This window comes from Strix aluco, chromosome 12 (genome assembly GCF_031877795.1).
Source record: "Strix aluco isolate bStrAlu1 chromosome 12, bStrAlu1.hap1, whole genome shotgun sequence".
NCBI classification, from domain to species: Eukaryota; Metazoa; Chordata; class Aves; order Strigiformes; family Strigidae; genus Strix; species Strix aluco.
This window is the reverse complement of record NC_133942.1, coordinates 567,622-584,123: the sequence shown is the minus strand read 5'-3', so window position 1 is coordinate 584,123 and position 16,502 is coordinate 567,622.

Sequence of the window (16,502 nt, the reverse complement as noted above, 5' to 3'; positions counted from 1 at the left end):
AACAAGTGTTAGTGTTTTCTGCAGAAAAGCGATTCTGCGAAGCAATGTGAACACTTTGCTTCCCAGGCACAGAGAAGGTGCTAGCAAGGAATTCTCTGCCTGCCTTTCCTCAGTGCTCTGCAAGCTCTACAGGACAACATAAAATCTGGGGCTCTGTGCTTTCTTTTGTTCTGAACAAGTGTTAGTGTTTTCTGCAGAAAAGCGATTCTGCGAAGCAATGTGAACACTTCTGCTTCCCAGGCACAGAGAAGGTGCTAGCAGGGAATTCTCTGCCTGCCTTTCCCCAGTGCTCTGCAAGCTCTCCAGAAGAACAGCAAATCTGGGGCTCTGTGCTTTCTTTAGTTCTGAACAATTGTTAGTGTTTTCTGCACAAAAGCGATTCTGCGAAGCAATGTAAACACTTCTCCTTCCCAGGCACAGAGAAGGTGCTAGCAAGGAATTCTCTGCCTGCCTTTCCTCAGTGCTCTGCAAGCTCTCCAGGACAACATAGAATCTGGGGCTCTGTGCTTTCTTTTGTTCTGAACAAGTGTTAGTGTTTTCTGCACAAAAGCGATTCTGCGAAGCAATGTGAACACTTCTGCTTCCCAGGCACAGAGAAGGTGCTAGCAGGGAATTCTCTGCCTGCCTTTCCCCAGTGCTCTGCAAGCTCTACAGGACAACATAGAATCTGGGGCTCTGTGCTTTCTTTTCTTCTGAACAAGTGTTAGTGTTTTCTGCACAAAGGCGATTCTGCGAAGCAATGTGAACACTTCTGCTTCCCAGGCACAGAGAAAGTGCTAGCAGGGAATTCCCAGCCTGCCTTTCCCCAGTGCTCTGCACGCTCTCCAGGACAACATAGAATCTGGGGCTCTGTGCTTTCTTTTGTTCTGAACAAGTGTTAGTGTTTTCTGCACAAAGGCGATTCTGCGAAGCAATGTGAACACTTCTGCTTCCCAGGCACAGAGAAGGTGCTAGCAAGGAATTCTCTGCCTGCCTTTCCTCAGTGCTCTGCAAGCTCTCCAGGACAACATAAAATCTGGGGCTCTGTGCTTTCTTTTGTTCTGAACAAGTGTTAGTGTTTTCTGCACAAAGGCGATTCTGCGAAGCAATGTGAACACTTCTGCTTCCCAGGCACAGAGAAGGTGCTAGCAGGGAATTCTCTGCCTGCCTTTCCCCAGTGCTCTGCAAGCTCTCCAGGACAACATAAAATCTGGGGCTCTGTGCTTTCTTTCCTTCTGAACAAGTGTTACTGTTTTCTGCACAAAAGCGATTCTGCGAAGCAATGTGAACACTTCTGCTTCCCAGGCACAGAGAAGGTACTAGCAGGGAATTCTCTGCCTGCCTTTCCCCAGTGCTCTGCAAGCTCTCCAGGACAACATAGCATCTGGGGCTCTGTGCTTTCTTTTGTTCTGAATAAGTGTTAGTGTTTTCTGCACAAAGGCGATTCTGCGAAGCAATGTGAACACTTCTGCTTCCCAGGCACAGAGAAGGTGCTAGCAGGGAATTCTCTGCCTGCCTTTCCCCAGTGCTCTGCAAGCTCTCCAGGACAACATAAAATCTGGGGCTCTGTGCTTTCTTTCCTTCTGAACAAGTGTTAGTGTTTTCTGCACAAAAACGATTCTGCGAAGCAATGTGAACACTTCTGCTTCCCAGGCACAGAGAAGGTGCTAGCAGGGAATTCTCTGCCTGCCTTTCCCCAGTGCTCTGCAAGCTCTACAGGACAACATAAAATCTGGGGCTCTGTGCTTTCTTTTGTTCTGAACAACTGTTAGTGTTTTCTGCACAAAGGCGATTCTGCGAAGCAATGTGAACACTTCTGCTTCCCAGGCACAGAGAAGGTGCTAGCAGGGAATTCTCTGCCTGCCTTTCCCCAGTGCTCTGCAAGCTCTCCAGGACAACATAAAATCTGGGGCTCTGTGCTTTCTTTTGTTCTGAACAAGTGTTAGTGTTTTCTGCACAAAGGCGATTCTGCGAAGCAATGTGAACACTTCTGCTTCCCAGCACAGAGAAGGTGCTAGCAGGGAATTCTCTGCCTGCCTTTCCCCAGTGCTCTGCAAGCTCTCCAGGACAACATAAAATCTGGGGCTCTGTGCTTTCTTTCCTTCTGAGCAAGTGTTACTGTTTTCTGCACAAAAGCGATTCTGCGAAGCAATGTGAACACTTCTGCTTCCCAGGCACAGAGAAGGTACTAGCAGAGAATTCTCTGCCTGCCTTTCCCCAGTGCTATGCAAGCTCTCCAGAAGAACAGCAATGCTGGGGCTCTGTGCTTTCTTTAGTTCTGAACTATTGTTTGTGTTTTCTGCACAAAAGCGATTCTGCGAAGCAATGTGAACACTTCTGCTTCCCAGGCACAGAGAAGGTGCTAGCAGGGAATTCCCTGCCTGCCTTTCCCCAGTGCTCTGCAAGCTCTCCAGGACAACATAGAATCTGGGGCTCTGTGCTTTCTTTTGTTCTGAACAAGTGTTAGTGTTTTCTGCAAAAAAGCGATTCTGCGAAGTAATGTGAACACTTCTGCTTCCCAGGCACAGAGAAGGTGCTAGCAGGGAATTCCCTGCCTGCCTTTCCCCAGTGCTCTGCAAGCTCTCCAGGACAACATAGAATCTGGGGCTCTGTGCTTTCTTTTGTTCTGAACAAGTGTTAGTGTTTTCTGCAGAAAAGCGATTCTGCGAAGCAATGTGAACACTTCTGCTTCCCAGGCACAGAGAAGGTGCTAGCAGGGAATTCTCTGCCTGCCTTTCCCCAGTGCTCTGCAAGCTCTCCAGGACAACATAAAATCTGGCGCTCTGTGCTTTCTTTCGTTCTGAACAAGTGTTACTGTTTTCTGCACAAAAGCGATTCTGCAAAGCCATGTGAACACTTCTGCTTCCCAGGCACAGAGAAGGTGCTAGCAAGGAATTCTCTGCCTGCCTTTCCTCAGTGCTCTGCAAGCTCTCCAGGACAACATAAAATCTGGGGCTCTGTGCTTTCTTTTGTTCTGAACAAGTGTTAGTGTTTTCTGCAGAAAAGCGATTCTGCGAAGCAATGTGAACACTTCTGCTTCCCAGGCACAGAGAAGGTGCTAGCAGGGAATTCTCTGCCTGCCTTTCCCCAGTGCTCTGCAAGCTCTCCAGGACAACATAAAATCTCGGCTCTGTGCTTTCTTTTGTTCTGAACAAGTGTTAGTGTTTTCTGCACAAAGGCGATTCTGCGAAGCAATGTGAACACTTCTGCTTCCCAGGCACAGAGAAGGTGCTAGCAGGGAATTCTCTGCCTGCCTTTCCCCAGTGCTCTGCAAGCTCTCCAGGACAACATAAAATCTGGGGCTCTGTGCTTTCTTTCCTTCTGAACAAGTGTTAGTGTTTTCTGCAGAAAAGCGATTCTGCGAAGCAATGTGAACACTTCTGCTTCCCAGGCACAGAGAAGGTACTAGCAGGGAATTCTCTGCCTGCCTTTCCCCAGTGCTATGCAAGCTCTCCAGAAGAACAGCAAATCTGGGGCTCTGTGCTTTCTTTAGTTCTGAACAATTGTTAGTGTTTTCTGCACAAAAGCGATTCTGCGAAGCAATGTAAACACTTCTGCTTCCCAGGCACAGAGAAGGTGCTAGCAGGGAATTCTCTGCCTGCCTTTCCTCAGTACTCTGCAAGCGGTCCAGGACAACATAGAATCTGGGGCTCTGTGCTTTCTTTTGTTCTGAACAAGTGTTAGTGTTTTCTGCACAAAGGCGATTCTGCGAAGCAATGTGAACACTTCTGCTTCCCAGGCACAGAGAAGGTGCTAGCAGGGAATTCTCTGCCTGCCTTTCCCCAGTGCTCTGCAAGCTCTACAGTACAACATAAAATCTGGGGCTCTGTGCTTTCTTTTGTTCTGAACAAGTGTTAGTGTTTTCTGCAGAAAAGCGATTCTGCGAAGCAATGTGAACACTTCTGCTTCCCAGGCACAGAGAAGGTGCTAGCAAGGAATTCTCTGCCTGCCTTTCCTCAGTGCTCTGCAAGCTCTCCAGGACAACATAAAATCTGGGGCTCTGTGCTTTCTTTTGTTCTGAACAAGTGTTAGTGTTTTCTGCACAAAGGCGATTCTGCGAAGCAATGTGAACACTTCTGCTTCCCAGGCACAGAGAAGGTGCTAGCAGGGAATTCTCTGCCTGCCTTTCCCCAGTGCTCTGCAAGCTCTCCAGGACAACATAAAATCTGGGGCTCTGTGCTTTCTTTTGTTCTGAACGAGTGTTAGTGTTTTCTGCACAAAGGCGATTCTGCGAAGCAATGTGAACACTTCTGCTTCCCAGGCACAGAGAAGGTGCTAGCAGGGAATTCTCTGCCTGCCTTTCCCCAGTGCTCTGCAAGCTCTCCAGGACAACATAAAATCTGGGGCTCTGTGCTTTCTTTCGTTCTGAACAAGTGTTACTGTTTTCTGCACAAAAGCGATTCTGCGAAGCAATGTGAACACTTCTGCTTCCCAGGCACAGAGAAGGTGCTAGCAGGGAATTCCCTGCCTGCCTTTCCCCAGTGCTCTGCAAGCTCTCCAGGACAACATAGCATCTGGGGCTCTGTGCTTTCTTTTGTTCTGAACAAGTGTTAGTGTTTTCTGCACAAAGGCGATTCTGCGAAGCAATGTGAACACTTCTGCTTCCCAGGCACAGAGAAGGTGCTAGCAGGGAATTCTCTGCCTGCCTTTCCCCAGTGCTATGCAAGCTCTCCAGAAGAACAGCAAATCTGGGGCTCTGTGCTTTCTTTTGTTCTGAATAAGTGTTACTGTTTTCTGCAGAAAAGCGATTCTGCGAAGCAATGTAAACACTTCTGCTTCCCAGGCACAGAGAAAGTGCTAGCAGGGAATTCTCTGCCTGCCTTTCCCCAGTGCTCTGCAAGCTCTACAGGACAACATAAAATCTGGGGCTCTGTGCTTTCTTTTGTTCTGAACAACTGTTAGTGTTTTCTGCACAAAGGCGATTCTGCGAAGCAATGTGAACACTTCTGCTTCCCAGGCACAGAGAAGGTGCTAGCAGGGAATTCTCTGCCTGCCTTTCCCCAGTGCTCTGCAAGCTCTACAGTACAACATAAAATCTGGGGCTCTGTGCTTTCTTTTGTTCTGAACAAGTGTTAGTGTTTTCTGCAGAAAAGCGATTCTGCGAAGCAATGTGAACACTTCTGCTTCCCAGGCACAGAGAAGGTGCTAGCAAGGAATTCTCTGCCTGCCTTTCCTCAGTGCTCTGCAAGCTCTCCAGGACAACATAAAATCTGGGGCTCTGTGCTTTCTTTTGTTCTGAACAAGTGTTAGTGTTTTCTGCACAAAGGCGATTCTGCGAAGCAATGTGAACACTTCTGCTTCCCAGGCACAGAGAAGGTGCTAGCAGGGAATTCTCTGACTGCCTTTCCCCAGTGCTCTGCAAGCTCTCCAGGACAACATAAAATCTGGGGCTCTGTGCTTTCTTTTGTTCTGAACAAGTGTTAGTGTTTTCTGCACAAAGGCGATTCTGCGAAGCAATGTGAACACTTCTGCTTCCCAGGCACAGAGAAGGTGCTAGCAGGGAATTCTCTGCCTGCCTTTCCCCAGTGCTCTGCAAGATCTCCAGGACAACATAAAATCTGGGGCTCTGTGCTTTCTTTCGTTCTGAACAAGTGTTACTGTTTTCTGCACAAAAGCGATTCTGCGAAGCAATGTGAACACTTCTGCTTCCCAGGCACAGAGAAGGTGCTAGCAGGGAATTCCCTGCCTGCCTTTCCCCAGTGCTCTGCAAGCTCTCCAGGACAACATAGCATCTGGGGCTCTGTGCTTTCTTTTGTTCTGAACAAGTGTTAGTGTTTTCTGCACAAAGGCGATTCTGCGAAGCAATGTGAACACTTCTGCTTCCCAGGCACAGAGAAGGTGCTAGCAGGGAATTCTCTGCCTGCCTTTCCCCAGTGCTCTGCAAGCTCTCCAGCACAACATAAAATCTGGGGCTCTGTGCTTTCTTTCCTTCTGAACAAGTGTTACTGTTTTCTGCAGAAAAGCGATTCTGCGAAGCAATGTAAACACTTCTGCTTCCCAGGCACAGAGAAAGTGCTAGCAGGGAATTCTCTGCCTGCCTTTCCCCAGTGCTCTGCAAGCTCTACAGGACAACATAAAATCTGGGGCTCTGTGCTTTCTTTTGTTCTGAACAACTGTTAGTGTTTTCTGCACAAAGGCGATTCTGCGAAGCAATGTGAACACTTCTGCTTCCCAGGCACAGAGAAGGTGCTAGCAGGGAATTCTCTGCCTGCCTTTCCCCAGTGCTCTGCAAGCTCTCCAGGACAACATAAAATCTGGGGCTCTGTGCTTTCTTTTGTTCTGAACAAGTGTTAGTGTTTTCTGCACAAAGGCGATTCTGCAAAGCAATGTGAACACTTCTGCTTCCCAGGCACAGAGAAGGTGCTAGCAGGGAATTCTCTGCCTGCCTTTCCCCAGTGCTCTGCAAGCTCTCCAGGACAACATAAAATCTGGGGCTCTGTGCTTTCTTTCCTTCTGAGCAAGTGTTACTGTTTTCTGCACAAAAGCGATTCTGCGAAGCAATGTGAACACTTCTGCTTCCCAGGCACAGAGAAGGTACTAGCAGAGAATTCTCTGCCTGCCTTTCCCCAGTGCTATGCAACCTCTCCAGAAGAACAGCAAATCTGGGGCTCTGTGCTTTCTTTAGTTCTGAACTATTGTTAGTGTTTTCTGCACAAAAGCGATTCTGCGAAGCAATGTGAACACTTCTGCTTCCCAGGCACAGAGAAGGTGCTAGCAGGGAATTCCCTGCCTGCCTTTCCCCAGTGCTCTGCAAGCTCTCCAGGACAACATAGAATCTGGGGCTCTGTGCTTTCTTTTGTTCTGAACAAGTGTTAGTGTTTTCTGCACAAAAGCGATTCTGCGAAGTAATGTGAACACTTCTGCTTCCCAGGCACAGAGAAGGTGCTAGCAGGGAATTCCCTGCCTGCCTTTCCCCAGTGCTCTGCAAGCTCTACAGGACAACATAGAATCTGGGGCTCTGTGCTTTCTTTCCTTCTGAACAAGTGTTACTGTTTTCTGCACAAAGGCGATTCTGCGAAGCAATGTGAACACTTCTGCTTCCCAGGCACAGAGAAGGTGCTAGCAGGGAATTCTCTGCCTGCCTTTCCCCAGTGCTCTGCAAGCTCTCCAGGACAACATAAAATCTGGGGCTCTGTGCTTTCTTTCCTTCTGAACAAGTGTTTCTGTTTTCTGCACAAAAGCGATTCTGCGAAGCCATGTGAACACTTCTGCTTCCCAGGCACAGAGAAGGTGCTAGCAAGGAATTCTCTGCCTGCCTTTCCCCAGTGCTCTGCAAGCTCTCCAGGACAACATAAAATCTGGGGCTCTGTGCTTTCTTTTGTTCTGAACAAGTGTTAGTGTTTTCTGCAGAAAAGCAATTCTGCGAAGTAATGTGAACACTTCTGCTTCCCAGGCACAGAGAAGGTGCTAGCAGGGAATTCTCTGCCTGCCTTTCCCCAGTGCTCTGCAAGCTCTCCAGGACAACATAAAATCTCGGCTCTGTGCTTTCTTTTGTTCTGAACAAGTGTTAGTGTTTTCTGCACAAAGGCGATTCTGCGAAGCAATGTGAACACTTCTGCTTCCCAGGCACAGAGAAGGTGCTAGCAGGGAATTCTCTGCCTGCCTTTCCCCAGTGCTCTGCAAGCTCTCCAGGACAACATAAAATCTGGGGCTCTGTGCTTTCTTTCCTTCTGAACAAGTGTTAGTGTTTTCTGCAGAAAAGCGATTCTGCGAAGCAATGTGAACACTTCTGCTTCCCAGGCACAGAGAAGGTACTAGCAGGGAATTCTCTGCCTGCCTTTCCCCAGTGCTATGCAAGCTCTCCAGAAGAACAGCAAATCTGGGGCTCTGTGCTTTCTTTAGTTCTGAACAATTGTTAGAGTTTTCTGCACAAAAGCGATTCTGCGAAGCAATGTAAACACTTCTGCTTCCCAGGCACAGAGAAGGTGCTAGCAGGGAATTCCCTGCCTGCCTTTCCCCAGTGCTCTGCAAGCTCTCCAGGATAACATAAAATCTGGGGCTCTGTGCTTTCTTTTGTTCTGAACAAGTGTTAGTGTTTTCTGCACAAAGGCGATTCTGCGAAGCAATGTGAACACTTCTGCTTCCCAGGCACAGAGAAGGTGCTAGCAGGGAATTCTCTGCCTGCCTTTCCTCAGTGCTCTGCAAGCTCTCCAGGACAACATAAAATCTGGGGCTCTGTGCTTTCTTTTGTTCTGAACAAGTGTTAGTGTTTTCTGCACAAAAGCGATTCTGCGAAGCAATGTGAACACTTCTGCTTCCCAGGCACAGAGAAGGTGCTAGCAGGGAATTCTCTGCCTGCCTTTCCCCAGTGCTCTGCAAGCTCTCCAGGACAACATAAAATCTCGGCTCTGTGCTTTCTTTTGTTCTGAACAAGTGTTAGTGTTTTCTGCACAAAGGCGATTCTGCGAAGCAATGTGAACACTTCTGCTTCCCAGGCACAGAGAAGGTGCTAGCAGGGAATTCTCTGCCTGCCTTTCCCCAGTGCTCTGCAAGCTCTCCAGGACAACATAAAATCTGGGGCTCTGTGCTTTCTTTCCTTCTGAACAAGTGTTAGTGTTTTCTGCAGAAAAGCGATTCTGCGAAGCAATGTGAACACTTCTGCTTCCCAGGCACAGAGAAGGTACTAGCAGGGAATTCTCTGCCTGCCTTTCCCCAGTGCTATGCAAGCTCTCCAGAAGAACAGCAAATCTGGGGCTCTGTGCTTTCTTTAGTTCTGAACAATTGTTAGTGTTTTCTGCACAAAAGCGATTCTGCGAAGCAATGTAAACACTTCTGCTTCCCAGGCACAGAGAAGGTGCTAGCAGGGAATTCTCTGCCTGCCTTTCCTCAGTACTCTGCAAGCGGTCCAGGACAACATAGAATCTGGGGCTCTGTGCTTTCTTTTGTTCTGAACAAGTGTTAGTGTTTTCTGCACAAAGGCGATTCTGCGAAGCAATGTGAACACTTCTGCTTCCCAGGCACAGAGAAGGTGCTAGCAGGGAATTCTCTGCCTGCCTTTCCCCAGTGCTCTGCAAGCTCTACAGTACAACATAAAATCTGGGGCTCTGTGCTTTCTTTTGTTCTGAACAAGTGTTAGTGTTTTCTGCAGAAAAGCGATTCTGCGAAGCAATGTGAACACTTCTGCTTCCCAGGCACAGAGAAGGTGCTAGCAAGGAATTCTCTGCCTGCCTTTCCTCAGTGCTCTGCAAGCTCTCCAGGACAACATAAAATCTGGGGCTCTGTGCTTTCTTTTGTTCTGAACAAGTGTTAGTGTTTTCTGCACAAAGGCGATTCTGCGAAGCAATGTGAACACTTCTGCTTCCCAGGCACAGAGAAGGTGCTAGCAGGGAATTCTCTGCCTGCCTTTCCCCAGTGCTCTGCAAGCTCTCCAGGACAACATAAAATCTGGGGCTCTGTGCTTTCTTTTGTTCTGAACGAGTGTTAGTGTTTTCTGCACAAAGGCGATTCTGCGAAGCAATGTGAACACTTCTGCTTCCCAGGCACAGAGAAGGTGCTAGCAGGGAATTCTCTGCCTGCCTTTCCCCAGTGCTCTGCAAGCTCTCCAGGACAACATAAAATCTGGGGCTCTGTGCTTTCTTTCGTTCTGAACAAGTGTTACTGTTTTCTGCACAAAAGCGATTCTGCGAAGCAATGTGAACACTTCTGCTTCCCAGGCACAGAGAAGGTGCTAGCAGGGAATTCCCTGCCTGCCTTTCCCCAGTGCTCTGCAAGCTCTCCAGGACAACATAGCATCTGGGGCTCTGTGCTTTCTTTTGTTCTGAACAAGTGTTAGTGTTTTCTGCACAAAGGCGATTCTGCGAAGCAATGTGAACACTTCTGCTTCCCAGGCACAGAGAAGGTGCTAGCAGGGAATTCTCTGCCTGCCTTTCCCCAGTGCTATGCAAGCTCTCCAGAAGAACAGCAAATCTGGGGCTCTGTGCTTTCTTTTGTTCTGAATAAGTGTTACTGTTTTCTGCAGAAAAGCGATTCTGCGAAGCAATGTAAACACTTCTGCTTCCCAGGCACAGAGAAAGTGCTAGCAGGGAATTCTCTGCCTGCCTTTCCCCAGTGCTCTGCAAGCTCTACAGGACAACATAAAATCTGGGGCTCTGTGCTTTCTTTTGTTCTGAACAACTGTTAGTGTTTTCTGCACAAAGGCGATTCTGCGAAGCAATGTGAACACTTCTGCTTCCCAGGCACAGAGAAGGTGCTAGCAGGGAATTCTCTGCCTGCCTTTCCCCAGTGCTCTGCAAGCTCTACAGTACAACATAAAATCTGGGGCTCTGTGCTTTCTTTTGTTCTGAACAAGTGTTAGTGTTTTCTGCAGAAAAGCGATTCTGCGAAGCAATGTGAACACTTCTGCTTCCCAGGCACAGAGAAGGTGCTAGCAAGGAATTCTCTGCCTGCCTTTCCTCAGTGCTCTGCAAGCTCTCCAGGACAACATAAAATCTGGGGCTCTGTGCTTTCTTTTGTTCTGAACAAGTGTTAGTGTTTTCTGCACAAAGGCGATTCTGCGAAGCAATGTGAACACTTCTGCTTCCCAGGCACAGAGAAGGTGCTAGCAGGGAATTCTCTGACTGCCTTTCCCCAGTGCTCTGCAAGCTCTCCAGGACAACATAAAATCTGGGGCTCTGTGCTTTCTTTTGTTCTGAACAAGTGTTAGTGTTTTCTGCACAAAGGCGATTCTGCGAAGCAATGTGAACACTTCTGCTTCCCAGGCACAGAGAAGGTGCTAGCAGGGAATTCTCTGCCTGCCTTTCCCCAGTGCTCTGCAAGCTCTCCAGGACAACATAAAATCTGGGGCTCTGTGCTTTCTTTCGTTCTGAACAAGTGTTACTGTTTTCTGCACAAAAGCGATTCTGCGAAGCAATGTGAACACTTCTGCTTCCCAGGCACAGAGAAGGTGCTAGCAGGGAATTCCCTGCCTGCCTTTCCCCAGTGCTCTGCAAGCTCTCCAGGACAACATAGCATCTGGGGCTCTGTGCTTTCTTTTGTTCTGAACAAGTGTTAGTGTTTTCTGCACAAAGGCGATTCTGCGAAGCAATGTGAACACTTCTGCTTCCCAGGCACAGAGAAGGTGCTAGCAGGGAATTCTCTGCCTGCCTTTCCCCAGTGCTCTGCAAGCTCTCCAGCACAACATAAAATCTGGGGCTCTGTGCTTTCTTTCCTTCTGAACAAGTGTTACTGTTTTCTGCAGAAAAGCGATTCTGCGAAGCAATGTAAACACTTCTGCTTCCCAGGCACAGAGAAAGTGCTAGCAGGGAATTCTCTGCCTGCCTTTCCCCAGTGCTCTGCAAGCTCTACAGGACAACATAAAATCTGGGGCTCTGTGCTTTCTTTTGTTCTGAACAACTGTTAGTGTTTTCTGCACAAAGGCGATTCTGCGAAGCAATGTGAACACTTCTGCTTCCCAGGCACAGAGAAGGTGCTAGCAGGGAATTCTCTGCCTGCCTTTCCCCAGTGCTCTGCAAGCTCTCCAGGACAACATAAAATCTGGGGCTCTGTGCTTTCTTTTGTTCTGAACAAGTGTTAGTGTTTTCTGCACAAAGGCGATTCTGCAAAGCAATGTGAACACTTCTGCTTCCCAGGCACAGAGAAGGTGCTAGCAGGGAATTCTCTGCCTGCCTTTCCCCAGTGCTCTGCAAGCTCTCCAGGACAACATAAAATCTGGGGCTCTGTGCTTTCTTTCCTTCTGAGCAAGTGTTACTGTTTTCTGCACAAAAGCGATTCTGCGAAGCAATGTGAACACTTCTGCTTCCCAGGCACAGAGAAGGTACTAGCAGAGAATTCTCTGCCTGCCTTTCCCCAGTGCTATGCAACCTCTCCAGAAGAACAGCAAATCTGGGGCTCTGTGCTTTCTTTAGTTCTGAACTATTGTTAGTGTTTTCTGCACAAAAGCGATTCTGCGAAGCAATGTGAACACTTCTGCTTCCCAGGCACAGAGAAGGTGCTAGCAGGGAATTCCCTGCCTGCCTTTCCCCAGTGCTCTGCAAGCTCTCCAGGACAACATAGAATCTGGGGCTCTGTGCTTTCTTTTGTTCTGAACAAGTGTTAGTGTTTTCTGCACAAAAGCGATTCTGCGAAGTAATGTGAACACTTCTGCTTCCCAGGCACAGAGAAGGTGCTAGCAGGGAATTCCCTGCCTGCCTTTCCCCAGTGCTCTGCAAGCTCTACAGGACAACATAGAATCTGGGGCTCTGTGCTTTCTTTCCTTCTGAACAAGTGTTACTGTTTTCTGCACAAAGGCGATTCTGCGAAGCAATGTGAACACTTCTGCTTCCCAGGCACAGAGAAGGTGCTAGCAGGGAATTCTCTGCCTGCCTTTCCCCAGTGCTCTGTAAGCTCTCCAGGACAACATAAAATCTGGGGCTCTGTGCTTTCTTTCCTTCTGAACAAGTGTTTCTGTTTTCTGCACAAAAGCGATTCTGCGAAGCCATGTGAACACTTCTGCTTCCCAGGCACAGAGAAGGTGCTAGCAAGGAATTCTCTGCCTGCCTTTCCCCAGTGCTCTGCAAGCTCTCCAGGACAACATAAAATCTGGGGCTCTGTGCTTTCTTTTGTTCTGAACAAGTGTTAGTGTTTTCTGCAGAAAAGCGATTCTGCGAAGTAATGTGAACACTTCTGCTTCCCAGGCACAGAGAAGGTGCTAGCAGGGAATTCTCTGCCTGCCTTTCCCCAGTGCTCTGCAAGCTCTCCAGGACAACATAAAATCTCGGCTCTGTGCTTTCTTTTGTTCTGAACAAGTGTTAGTGTTTTCTGCACAAAGGCGATTCTGCGAAGCAATGTGAACACTTCTGCTTCCCAGGCACAGAGAAGGTGCTAGCAGGGAATTCTCTGCCTGCCTTTCCCCAGTGCTCTGCAAGCTCTCCAGGACAACATAAAATCTGGGGCTCTGTGCTTTCTTTCCTTCTGAACAAGTGTTAGTGTTTTCTGCAGAAAAGCGATTCTGCGAAGCAATGTGAACACTTCTGCTTCCCAGGCACAGAGAAGGTACTAGCAGGGAATTCTCTGCCTGCCTTTCCCCAGTGCTATGCAAGCTCTCCAGAAGAACAGCAAATCTGGGGCTCTGTGCTTTCTTTAGTTCTGAACAATTGTTAGAGTTTTCTGCACAAAAGCGATTCTGCGAAGCAATGTAAACACTTCTGCTTCCCAGGCACAGAGAAGGTGCTAGCAGGGAATTCCCTGCCTGCCTTTCCCCAGTGCTCTGCAAGCTCTCCAGGATAACATAAAATCTGGGGCTCTGTGCTTTCTTTTGTTCTGAACAAGTGTTAGTGTTTTCTGCACAAAGGCGATTCTGCGAAGCAATGTGAACACTTCTGCTTCCCAGGCACAGAGAAGGTGCTAGCAGGGAATTCTCTGCCTGCCTTTCCTCAGTGCTCTGCAAGCTCTCCAGGACAACATAAAATCTGGGGCTCTGTGCTTTCTTTTGTTCTGAACAAGTGTTAGTGTTTTCTGCACAAAAGCGATTCTGCGAAGCAATGTGAACACTTCTGCTTCCCAGGCACAGAGAAGGTGCTAGCAGGGAATTCTCTGCCTGCCTTTCCCCAGTGCTCTGCAAGCTCTCCAGAAGAACAGCAAATCTGGGGCTCTGTGCTTTCTTTAGTTCTGAACAATTGTTAGTGTTTTCTGCACAAAAGCGATTCTGCGAAGCAATGTAAACACTTCTCCTTCCCAGGCACAGAGAAGGTGCTAGCAAGGAATTCTCTGCCTGCCTTTCCTCAGTGCTCTGCAAGCTCTCCAGGACAACATAGAATCTGGGGCTCTGTGCTTTCTTTTGTTCTGAACAAGTGTTAGTGTTTTCTGCACAAAAGCGATTCTGCGAAGCAATGTGAACACTTCTGCTTCCCAGGCACAGAGAAGGTGCTAGCAGGGAATTCTCTGCCTGCCTTTCCCCAGTGCTCTGCAAGCTCTACAGGACAACATAGAATCTGGGGCTCTGTGCTTTCTTTTCTTCTGAACAAGTGTTAGTGTTTTCTGCACAAAGGCGATTCTGCGAAGCAATGTGAACACTTCTGCTTCCCAGGCACAGAGAAAGTGCTAGCAGGGAATTCCCTGCCTGCCTTTCCCCAGTGCTCTGCAAGCTCTCCAGGACAACATAGAATCTGGGGCTCTGTGCTTTCTTTTGTTCTGAACAAGTGTTAGTGTTTTCTGCACAAAGGCGATTCTGCGAAGCAATGTGAACACTTCTGCTTCCCAGGCACAGAGAAGGTGCTAGCAAGGAATTCTCTGCCTGCCTTTCCTCAGTGCTCTGCAAGCTCTCCAGGACAACATAAAATCTGGGGCTCTGTGCTTTCTTTTGTTCTGAACAAGTGTTAGTGTTTTCTGCACAAAGGCGATTCTGCGAAGCAATGTGAACACTTCTGCTTCCCAGGCACAGAGAAGGTGCTAGCAGGGAATTCTCTGCCTGCCTTTCCCCAGTGCTCTGCAAGCTCTCCAGGACAACATAAAATCTGGGGCTCTGTGCTTTCTTTCCTTCTGAACAAGTGTTACTGTTTTCTGCACAAAAGCGATTCTGCGAAGCAATGTGAACACTTCTGCTTCCCAGGCACAGAGAAGGTACTAGCAGGGAATTCTCTGCCTGCCTTTCCCCAGTGCTCTGCAAGCTCTCCAGGACAACATAGCATCTGGGGCTCTGTGCTTTCTTTTGTTCTGAACAAGTGTTAGTGTTTTCTGCACAAAGGCGATTCTGCGAAGCAATGTGAACACTTCTGCTTCCCAGGCACAGAGAAGGTGCTAGCAGGGAATTCTCTGCCTGCCTTTCCCCAGTGCTCTGCAAGCTCTCCAGGACAACATAAAATCTGGGGCTCTGTGCTTTCTTTCCTTCTGAACAAGTGTTAGTGTTTTCTGCACAAAAACGATTCTGCGAAGCAATGTGAACACTTCTGCTTCCCAGGCACAGAGAAGGTGCTAGCAGGGAATTCTCTGCCTGCCTTTCCCCAGTGCTCTGCAAGCTCTACAGGACAACATAAAATCTGGGGCTCTGTGCTTTCTTTTGTTCTGAACAACTGTTAGTGTTTTCTGCACAAAGGCGATTCTGCGAAGCAATGTGAACACTTCTGCTTCCCAGGCACAGAGAAGGTGCTAGCAGGGAATTCTCTGCCTGCCTTTCCCCAGTGCTCTGCAAGCTCTCCAGGACAACATAAAATCTGGGGCTCTGTGCTTTCTTTTGTTCTGAACAAGTGTTAGTGTTTTCTGCACAAAGGCGATTCTGCGAAGCAATGTGAACACTTCTGCTTCCCAGCACAGAGAAGGTGCTAGCAGGGAATTCTCTGCCTGCCTTTCCCCAGTGCTCTGCAAGCTCTCCAGGACAACATAAAATCTGGGGCTCTGTGCTTTCTTTCCTTCTGAGCAAGTGTTACTGTTTTCTGCACAAAAGCGATTCTGCGAAGCAATGTGAACACTTCTGCTTCCCAGGCACAGAGAAGGTACTAGCAGAGAATTCTCTGCCTGCCTTTCCCCAGTGCTATGCAAGCTCTCCAGAAGAACAGCAATGCTGGGGCTCTGTGCTTTCTTTAGTTCTGAACTATTGTTTGTGTTTTCTGCACAAAAGCGATTCTGCGAAGCAATGTGAACACTTCTGCTTCCCAGGCACAGAGAAGGTGCTAGCAGGGAATTCCCTGCCTGCCTTTCCCCAGTGCTCTGCAAGCTCTCCAGGACAACATAGAATCTGGGGCTCTGTGCTTTCTTTTGTTCTGAACAAGTGTTAGTGTTTTCTGCAAAAAAGCGATTCTGCGAAGTAATGTGAACACTTCTGCTTCCCAGGCACAGAGAAGGTGCTAGCAGGGAATTCCCTGCCTGCCTTTCCCCAGTGCTCTGCAAGCTCTCCAGGACAACATAGAATCTGGGGCTCTGTGCTTTCTTTTGTTCTGAACAAGTGTTAGTGTTTTCTGCAGAAAAGCGATTCTGCGAAGCAATGTGAACACTTCTGCTTCCCAGGCACAGAGAAGGTGCTAGCAGGGAATTCTCTGCCTGCCTTTCCCCAGTGCTCTGCAAGCTCTCCAGGACAACATAAAATCTGGCGCTCTGTGCTTTCTTTCGTTCTGAACAAGTGTTACTGTTTTCTGCACAAAAGCGATTCTGCAAAGCCATGTGAACACTTCTGCTTCCCAGGCACAGAGAAGGTGCTAGCAAGGAATTCTCTGCCTGCCTTTCCTCAGTGCTCTGCAAGCTCTCCAGGACAACATAAAATCTGGGGCTCTGTGCTTTATTTTGTTCTGAACAAGTGTTAGTGTTTTCTGCAGAAAAGCGATTCTGCGAAGCAATGTGAACACTTCTGCTTCCCAGGCACAGAGAAGGTGCTAGCAGGGAATTCTCTGCCTGCCTTTCCCCAGTGCTCTGCAAGCTCTCCAGGACAACATAAAATCTGGGACTCTGTGCTTTCTTTTGTTCTGAACAAGTGTTAGTGTTTTCTGCACAAAGGCGATTCTGCGAAGCAATGTGAACACTTCTGCTTCCCAGGCACAGAGAAGGTGCTAGCAGGGAATTCTCTGCCTGCCTTTCCCCAGTGCTCTGCAAGCTCTACAGGACAACATAAAATCTGGGGC